Source organism: Eptatretus burgeri, chromosome 5, assembly GCF_056783735.1.
Source record: "Eptatretus burgeri isolate ZD-2024b chromosome 5, Ebu_testis_v1, whole genome shotgun sequence".
In the NCBI taxonomy this organism is placed as follows: domain Eukaryota; kingdom Metazoa; phylum Chordata; class Myxini; order Myxiniformes; family Myxinidae; genus Eptatretus; species Eptatretus burgeri.
The window spans coordinates 110,618,159-110,628,158 of NC_140965.1; the positions used below are offsets into that span (position 1 = coordinate 110,618,159).

The 10,000-nt window shown below is 42.3% G+C and overlaps 1 long non-coding RNA gene across 1 annotated transcript in view; it reads left to right on the plus strand.

Moving 5' to 3' along the window:
* Positions 1 to 1,133: 1,133 nt before the first annotated feature.
* Positions 1,134 to 10,000, plus strand: part of LOC147027150 (uncharacterized) — a 15,545-nt gene continuing 6,678 nt past the window's right edge. Inside the window, exon 1 of the long non-coding RNA XR_015058707.1 lies at positions 1,134 to 1,177. This is a non-coding gene — a long non-coding RNA (uncharacterized LOC147027150). The remainder of the gene's footprint in view (positions 1,178 to 10,000) is intronic.

The following is a 10,000-nucleotide window of genomic DNA, read 5'->3' on the forward strand; positions in this document are numbered from 1 at the left end:
CGCATAGCCTTGTCGCCCATGATATAAACATTACAGATATAATCTGCCATCTTGCCTGCTCGTCTGTGGACACATCATATGGTACATCAGTTCGGGGTCTGCGCATAGCCTTGTCGCCCATGATATAAACATTACAGATATAATCTGCCATCTTGCCTGCTCATCTGTGGACGCATCACATGGTACATCTGTTCGGGGTCTGCACATAGGCTTGTCACCATGATATAAACATTACAGATATAATCTGCCATCTTGCCTGCTTGTATGTGCACTCGTCACGTGGTACATCGGTTCGGGGTCTGCGCAAACGTTATAACTTGGGTGTGTGTTTTTAAACGTCCATTTTTGACCAGATTTGCTATGATTCCTTGTAGAGCACCTCGCGAAACCTCCGAAAATATAGACACAGATCTGGCAGACGTTATGGATAGGCAGTCCCTCTGGGGGACAGGGCGCAAGGTCCAACAATTAATGCATTAAATCAAATAGCTCAATGAAGCTCATTAATTTTGGCACGTTGCTAAAAAAACAAAAAATTCACTCAATATAATTCTCCAAACAGTAAAAAAAAGATAAAGTTAATGATTTGGAAATTTCACATTTTCTTGCATATCTTTGGAGAAGGAAGGACATAGTCTTCTTTGCTAAAAGTAAATATATATATATATATATATATATATATATATATATATATATATATATATATATATATATATATATATATATATATATATATATATATATATATATATATACACTCGAAAAACTTTGCAGCTTTGCATGACCATGTACTTTGTTCTTTGGTTTGAAGTACAAGTTTAGGTTTGTCTAAAAGTTTGGTTCTTATTATTTGCCTTTATTTAATAAAAAGGTGATTCTCGTGAGAGAGGCAGCAAGTGTCCCTTTCACTTCTTTTTCCTTGCGATCTATTTCACACAAAGTCGCTCTCAGAACAAGACGTAGGTCAACAGGCTGAGAGATCTCTAAGTAGAGTCGTCACTCAACATCTGGTTTCCATCACCACGCTAATCTTACAAACGTGTTTGCTTTACATCATTGCTTTCCATTTTCAGTCTCACCCCCCCTCCCCACCTTTCATTCCCTACCCTCCTCCCCACACCACTCGAACCCTATGTAGATCCATTGTTAAACTGCAGTCAGCCCGGAACTTTACCAGGTATGGAGACTTTCTTGAGTGGGACAGAGTGGAGTGACTTATTTCAAAATTCCTATAATTATCTTTATTTATTATATTGTGTCTTTGCCACTTGAATCTACCCCATGCAGCATTAACTTTAATACTTATACAAAATTACAGGAATAAAACACTAATTAACACTTTAACATTATCAATCAAAATCGTTGCAGTTGAAACATTCTGTGTGAGCTTGGTTGAACTGTTATGATGCAAGCTTCTCTCCTTTTGTTTTGATTGAGTGAAGCCATTTTAGTTGTACATAATTTTGGGTGAGCCCTTTAACTCCATACAGCAAAATTACTAAAACAACAGGGCCTATGAAATTTTGTCTTTTTTACTTGTTACTTTGTGGTTTTTGTTGCACTTTTCATTTAAATAATTATCATAATAACATGTGGGAATGAATAACATCAATTCTCCATTTATTCGATTCATAATTTGAAGGTTGGTGATGACTTTTGTTCTTGTCTGGCACCAATGAGACCAGCCAGCGAGAGCAGTCTTTGGCCAGACATTAATAAAGCAGGATTTGTGAAATTTGGCCAGAGTACCTGCACAGAATGGCTCGGAATTTTTTTCTTCAAAATATACTGTGATCTTTAACATTCACAAGGAAATGCTAACAGATGAGAAAGCCAGCTTCATGGAAATGCACCACTTAGAATGCACCAAGATGACACTTTGTAGTCAAATGACCTGAGATTAGGAAATGAACCCAAATTAAGAAACTCAGACTTAAGCATCTGAGCACTGAACTTGCCTGCAAACCATCATTGAGAGGTTCAGGTTAACCTGCACATTCATGTTATTTGAGTTGCCTTCCAAGGAACTTCAATGTAGAAAGAGGCCATTCGGCCTACGGAAGGCCTGTGCAATGGTTGCCAATCTATGGTTGTTTGTCCATGTTTTGTTCTTTGTAAATGCTGAACATCAAGCAAGAAGCAGCACATACCCTTTTAAAAGTCATTGGTACGACTCAGCCATGGATTTGAATAATTGACCTCCCAATCTCAGAGCGGATACTCCAACCATGACGCCACCAACCAAATCTGGTTGTAGATAAAATCATAATGCGGTTCTACATAAAAAATAATAAAATCATGTTCTGGATCGTAATAAAAGAAATAAAAATCAACCAAGCATGTGGGACTGCAGTACAGCGAGCAGTACAGCAAGCAGTACAGCATGTGAAATCTGTGAAATCATGAAGTGCATTAGCCTGGTGTTAGCGTAGTGGTTAGGGTAGCGGCTTGGGATCCAAAAGGTTCTGAGTTCAATCCCCGTTGGCCGCTTGAATTAATACACACCAGGAGGTTGACTCAGCCTGTCATCCTTCCGAGGTTGGCAAAGTGAGTACCAGTGCACTGGGCCCGGTGTATGCCCCGGTTAGAATTAGGTGTACCATATCACTGTGTTGTAAGAGGTGACCAGGGTTGCATCAGGAAGGGCATCCGGCATAAAACCTATGCCAAATCATTATGCGGATGATAACGGATGATCCGCTGTGGCGACCACTAAAAGGAGCAGCCGAAAGAAGAAGAAGATAGATAGATATAATTAGTGCAGAATAATTATTCAGCAGAGTAGACAGTGATAGGACCAGAGGCCATAGTCTGAGAGTAAAGAAGAGGAAAGTTAAGTTGGCAGTAATGCAGGGGTCTTTCACTCAGAGTGTAGTTAATGCATGGAATAGTCTCCCTGAAAAGGTAATGGCAGCAGAAACAGTCAGGTCAGGTCAGGTATGGGAGCATGCACTGGAGCAGCGCATCGCTGCATCTACCTTCCGCTGGTACTCCAGGGGCCTCCTTCTGGCCATTCCCCCATGCAGATGCCTGGCCCATCCCCATCTACCTGAAATGCTGATCAACCTGCTGCAACCAGGAGGCACATGGTCGGCACATTGGCCTCCTCCTCTGATGAGACTCCCTCGCTGAGAGAATCAGGTGAGCAGGATCAGCATTAGGAAAACGAGCCACATGTCCATACAACCACAGTTGACGCTCACGGACTATGCAGGTAACAAATATCATTTGAGTCTCTCTCAACAACCGCTCGTTGGAGAAAAGCTTTGACCAGCAAGAGCCAAGGATTCTCCAAAAAGACCTGGTACCAAAGGAATTAAGTCTCTGTCTCAGATCCCTGGTCAGAATCCAAGTCTCACATCCATAGAGCAAGACTGGAAGCAGTGAGGATATGAAGACTTGGAATTTTGTCCTTCTGCACAGGTACTGACAGTGTCACACCCCATGATCCAGTGAATCCATGACTCCCCAGGCCTGACCCAGACTTATATTGACCTCTTGTTCACATTCAGCAGAGACATGAATATCACTGCCAAGGGAAGTGAATCTCTCCGTGTCCTCAACATCCTCGCCACAAACAGGTACAGCGAGAAGAGCAACATGCAAGATTTCATTGAAAGCCTGGATCTTAGTTTTGACCCAGGAAACCCATAAACCAAGTGGCTCCAATTCCTCATTCAGCATCTGGAGGGCCCCCAAAAGGATATCTAAAGTCTCCACAAAGACGACTGCATCATCTGTGAAATCAAGGTCAGAGATCTTAACATTCCCAAACGATGCACGGCAGCTTGATCTCTCCGACTTCCTCCCCAGAATCCAGTCCATACAAGAGCTGAAAAGTGTGGCGGCCAGTACACACCCCTGAAATCTCCAGCAACAACTGGAAAAAAGTCAGAGATGGTATCACCATATCTCGCAGCACTCTCAGTACCAGAGTATAGTTCAGACATCAGATTGATCAGTTTTGGTGGCACCCGCGAACACCAAGAATCCTCCAAAGGGCATCCTTCCAGAAAAGGATTCACTGCGTCAAAAGTTTTACAGAGATGAACATAGGCTGCAAGCAGCACCTGCCGAAACTCTCATCTGCGTTCAGTGAGGACCCGAAGAACAAGGATACGGTCAATAGTTGACATCTTTGGTGGAAAGCCTGACTGCTCTTGGCACTGGTGCTCAAGCATATGGTGGCGCACCCCTTCAAGAATTATCTGAGCAAAGACATTGCTCAGCACTAAGAGCAGCGTCATCCCTCGGTAGTTGTGCAATCCTTGCGATCACCCTTTCCTTTCCAGAGAAGGATACCAAGGCCCCTTTTCCAGTCAGTTGAGATGATGCCGTGTTCCAGGCAGAGCATAGAACTGCATGCAACGACATGAGTGCAGCATTTCCACCAGCTTTGGGCAGGCTGTGTTTCCACAAACGAAGGTGGATCACAGTTGATTGGAGGGTTAGTAATAGGGATAGTAACATCCCTGACATCCGACTTGACAGCTGGTGGGTCAGCCTGGTGCAGCCGCTCAAAGTAAGCATCCCAGCGGGGCTTCAGTTTGGACTCCTCTGTCAAGAGCCTACCACTCTCTGCTCTAACTGCAATACACGGAGGGACGGCCTTGGAGGAATTCAATGCGTGAATTCCCCTGAAAGCAGGACGAGAATCATTTGACCACAGGTGACGCTCTACTCCCTCACAGATTCCTCGCATGTAGGCCTCCTTGTCCACCCTCAGCACATGTGCACATTTACGCCTCAACTCCCTGAACAGCTCAGCTCTGCCATTAAGCCTGGCCCATTAGATGAGGAGATGTGCGTGAAAACCATTAGTGCATTGGTTAGAGACACATGAAGGCAATTAACCTCCTGCAGACAGAGTCAACCGGCATTTGACCTCCTGCTTAGACATGGCCATACAGGCAGCCAACAATGCACTTGGGCAAAGCTCCATCTTGGGCATCGCTCCGGACCCCTTTGTGGTACTCCCTCAGTGCCCTCATCGCTATCTCTCTCTCTCTCTCTCTCTCTCTCTCTCTCTCTCTCTCTCTCTCTCTCTCTCTCTCTCTCTCTCTCTCTCTCTCTCTCTCTCTCTCTCTCTCTCTCTCTCTCTCTCTCTCTCTCTCTCTCTCTCCCTCTCGTTTTTTTCTTTGTCCCAACCTTGCTCTGCCCCTTCCCAATGCAGTGCAGTACCTTGCTCCCACATCTCTGCCCTTCACTGGCATGTGCCTACCTTTTATCTGGTCCAGAATGTGCATGGCTTGGAGTCTTTCCCGCTTGCTCGTGGCATTTCTTCATTGATCCCGGCACGTCAAAAGATTGAGTAACATCCAGATAGGTCCACAGACAATGTGCCAAACTTAGTCTTTCCGATTTTGATCCTTCTGCTGTTGACGTGCCAGCCTTGGTCCTTTTCTGCTGTTTCTCTTTCCACTGCTCTTTTCGAGAAGGATTAATGCCCATTGATGCTTATTGCTGCAGTGGCATTTCTCTTAATGCAAAGTGTAATGTGTGTGTTCTTTTTTTTATGGGTGTTCTGAAATGAAAGGGTTTTAGGTGGTGTTAATAAGAATTGTACCCTTCTTTCCATTAATTAGGTTTGCTGCAAGCATTACCCATGTGGGTTTTCCAGGGTGATTTTAATCAGGACCTATTAACAAGAAGAGTTAATGCAAGATGGATGCAAGAATTTCTTTGCAATACATGTCCCCTACCGGTGATATTTTAAATAACCCGGTGTACATACATGAAGCAAAAACATGTGCATGGCTTATGTGCATATATAATGCATCATACGCCTGGTGTTGGCTTAATGCTTTGGGTGGTGGGCTTGGGATCCTTGGTTCCTGAGTTTTCAAATCCTGCTCGGAAGTTTAATTAATACCAGGTGGGGTTGACTCAGCTTGTCATCTTTCCCAAGTCGGAAAAATGAGTACCAGCTTGCTGGTATCCTGTGTTGGAGTGATGATCCGTCCAGGATTGTGCCCAATAGCCAAGGAGACTGCTTCAGCAGCACCAATGCTCTGTATAGAACATGGGACAGATGGACGCCTGTGTGACCTATGACGTCAGTTATCAATATAATATCGTTGTGGTCTTGCAAATGCACTCCCAAGCATACAACAGGCACGTCGGTTCCCAGAGTGAGCTATATCATTAATTGGATTCGTAGGTTGCGCACAACTTGGCTACACATCATTCACTAATAATAGAGATCTGTACTGAATAGATTGCTAAAAACACAAGTTAGACACACATACTGTATACCATGTAGTAAAACCTGTCTTGAGCAAATAATGTTGTTCACCAAAGAAAAGAAAATAATTTTCTCGTACCTTAGCCAAATTCTCGATCCCTGCCCTAATCTACACTGTCAGCGGCATAGCCAACTCTCGCAGATGTGACATAAACTAGCAGGTGCTGCATAAGCGTTGCTGAACGAACCACTCAACTTCTTACAGCGCACTTTACATTTAAAAACAAAATCTGAAAGCACTTCACAAAGAAGGAAAAGTAAAAAATCTTTAAAATTTCAAACAGTTAAAAATTTGGCATCTAACGAGAAATTTAAAAACTCTGATTCATAAACTCGTTCGAATTTGGAAAGACAGCAAGTTTTACAATTGAGGATGCTCAGCTGAACAAGCTCGATGAACAAAAAGCTTCACCCTGGCATCTGGATCAAGCAGGAGATTCCCTTTGCTACACTGGATAATTGTTCCAGGGATGCAAGATGTGATTAGGAAAGAAAAGTGGACAGGAACCATTTTAGTTATATCTTCGAACGCCATCAGCAATTTTTTAATATCTATACATTGGTGTACTGGAGTCCACTAAGGTTTTTTGAGGATTGGACAGATGTGATCAAATGTATGAGCTTGAAATACGTTGTTGGTCGTCATCATCTCAATAAGTGGAAGGCTTTGAGAGAAAAGGTCACCCTAACTTATTGCCCTGCACACGTGAAGCTAAAGGCAGGGTTAAGCAATACGTTCACGTCTGTCCGTCTGTCCCATCCACAAACGTCAGTTTATGATCAAGGAACAACTGGATTTCAATTGAATGCTATATTTTGAACATGAATCGGAAAATAAACTTGCCGTTTAGCAGTACCTCGCTTTGAATTTGTCCCAATCGTGCATGCACATAGGGGAGGAAGATAAGATTTTTACTCCGTCTGCTTGTCTGGCAGTGAAACAAAATTGAAAATCATTCTGAACAGGAAACTTACTATTTTTAAGGACGTTATAAAGGACACAAACAACAGGCACGAAGAGCACATGTAACGTGTTAAATAAGGAGGTGTAAAAGACACTACATCAACAGTGCTAAACTTCTGGATTTTTTTTTCAACGACCTTTAAAATCCTTATTTTTCTTCAATTGAATTACTGGATATACTTAAACACTGTCGAACACAAATCTCATTTTTGACACTTTCAAAACCCTCCTGTTTAGTAGTGCTTGGACGTGTTAAATAAGGTGCTGTGTTAGACCCCATCAATGGTGCTAAACTTCAGAAGATTTTTTTTCATACGACCTTTAAAATCTTTATTTCATTTCAATTGAATGATATATTTGAACACTTCGTGGGGTAAGGTGTTGTGTGAACTCTCTAGCTTTTTTTGTTTCTATAGTGTTGAGGATCGTGGAGGAAATTACAGTGAGTTGCAGTAATCCAAGAGAGGATAAACGATATGTGGATATGTGGATATGATTCACCTGGTTACCCACTGATCACGATAATGCTTCACATCAACAGGCAACCAAGTCAATGATCTGAGAAAATTCTCCACATTGCCATTTTTATATATCTCGACAAAGCACGAAGTAAGATGATCATGTGTTCCGTTGTTATAAAAATGTATTTCCTTGATTTTGGCCTTGTTTAAAGTTACCTATAAACGAGTGTAGCTTAGGCCAACAAAAAAAAAATGTTGCATTGGCGTAACCCGCCCGACCCTAAAAATTCCGCCGACCCTACATTTTTTTTTTTGTTTTTTTGCTATCGAAAAATTTTGCCGACCCTATTTTATTGCTATTTTTGTTGTTTTGCTATCGTTTTCAAGTATCTTGTTGATTGCGATCGCGATCGCAAAAACCCGGAAGTGTTTCGGACAGAACCCGCCGACAAAAAGGGTGGTACTCGAGCCGGGGGAGATTTTGGGAGGGATTTATTAGGAAAAAAATAAAAATAAAAAAAAAAGATCCCGACCGACCTACCCTATTTTTCAGTGACCCGTTACGCCAATGCAACAATTTTTTTTTTTTAGCCTTACCTGATGCCCTGCCCAACTTCACTACTCATGGATTTTTCCAGTAACTGCATCAAAGAGGAGCATCTGGTGCTTTCAGCTTCAACATCTCCCAGATGAGGCCCTCCATCAACAAGGGTTCCAGTTGATCTAAGGGGGGGGGGGGACACTTACATGGTTAAATTCAATAAGACCGTGGTCCTTCTCACAAGGGTCTTCAGCAACTTAGCCTTGGAAATAACTGAGCAGTGCCTGAAAGGGGATCCTTTGAGAGTACAGTGAAACCTCAGCACAGAGCTTTTGTGATACTTGTATGATGCTGGAACTGTGTCTCAAATTTATCAGTTTAATCTCCAAGGCAAGTATTCGTGGCAAGTTTTTGGCAGAATAATGTGATGAATCAAACTTGTTTTAGTCTATAAATAGAACATCTCCATTGTTTTTTTGGCTGGTGTGCCAAAGACACCATGATGATATGCATCTTGAAATAAGGAGATGTCTCAACCGACCTCAGGGTGATGGACATAATTTAACCTGTGGTTACTAGATCCAGCAACACTTTCTCAACCTCAGTCATTAGAGGAAGACTATGTATATGAGGGAAAAGCCATGTTGCATATGGAAATTAATAAATTAACAAGCGGACTGGCACACAATGGCCTCCTCTTTCTGAAACGTGCATTGAGGTCTTTAGCATTCAAAAATGATTAAGAGTGGATGGGAGCATCTGGTTATGCCATGATACATGCTCGAATCGCCCCCTTTCTTTTGTGAAAGTTTTACAAACACAGGATAAAGAAGGGAAGAGAACATTACAGAGTTTCTTTCATAAAGCAGAAACTGATTAATTCATTTCCATACAATATCCAGCAATTTACAGAAACAAAGCAAATTTTAAATGACCCCTCAATTGCATCGCCTTAACGCTGATCCTGTCTAGTTCTTGTGAACAATTAAATTTCCTGCCGTTTTACTATCTTTACATTTCCTAAGCTCCACAACATCATATCACTCAATTTATCCATTTTGTTAACCACAAACATTGTCAACCGTTTTCCTGATGGACAGTACTGATGTATTTTGTGCAAATGGTGAAATTATTATGAAACTATTGAAAGTCTTTATTATGTAATGTTTAAGCCGCTAAGTGATTTATAGGAGCTGAAACCTATTCAGGGCTGGCAAGATGGCCAAGAAGTATGCGCACTCGCCTCTATGCTGTCTCAAGGCCCTGTCACACCTTGACGTTTTAGCCAGCGTATGGCAAGGTTTCAAAATGCATGTAAAACACTGGCGTTCGCTGAACTATTGATGTTTTTTTCCAGTGTTGGACGTATGCATAACGTATTGGTAACGTACACAGAACGTTTCAATAACATATAGATAACTTATGCCAACGAATGCTGAGCGTGTTGTCGGCATTCACAACCTATGCCCAACGATAGTCTAACTTATGCATAGCGCGCGGCAGCATATCGCCGACGATCACGTGGGCGTAGCCTATTAAAAGGCTGCGGCTCGACGATTCAAATCACAACCGCACTAGACATCGAAGTGTCAAGCTGCTGTCACACCTTGACGTTTTAGCCAGCATATGCCGACGTATGAAAAATTTGCCGAATAGGCTGGCACACGTCGAATACGTTATGGATGAGTTTTCCATACGTTAAGAGCATGCTGAAGCACGCTGGCATACGTCGTAGTATGCCGAAAAAATTTCAGCAGTTTGAAAATTTTTCGACGTATCCAGCATATGAC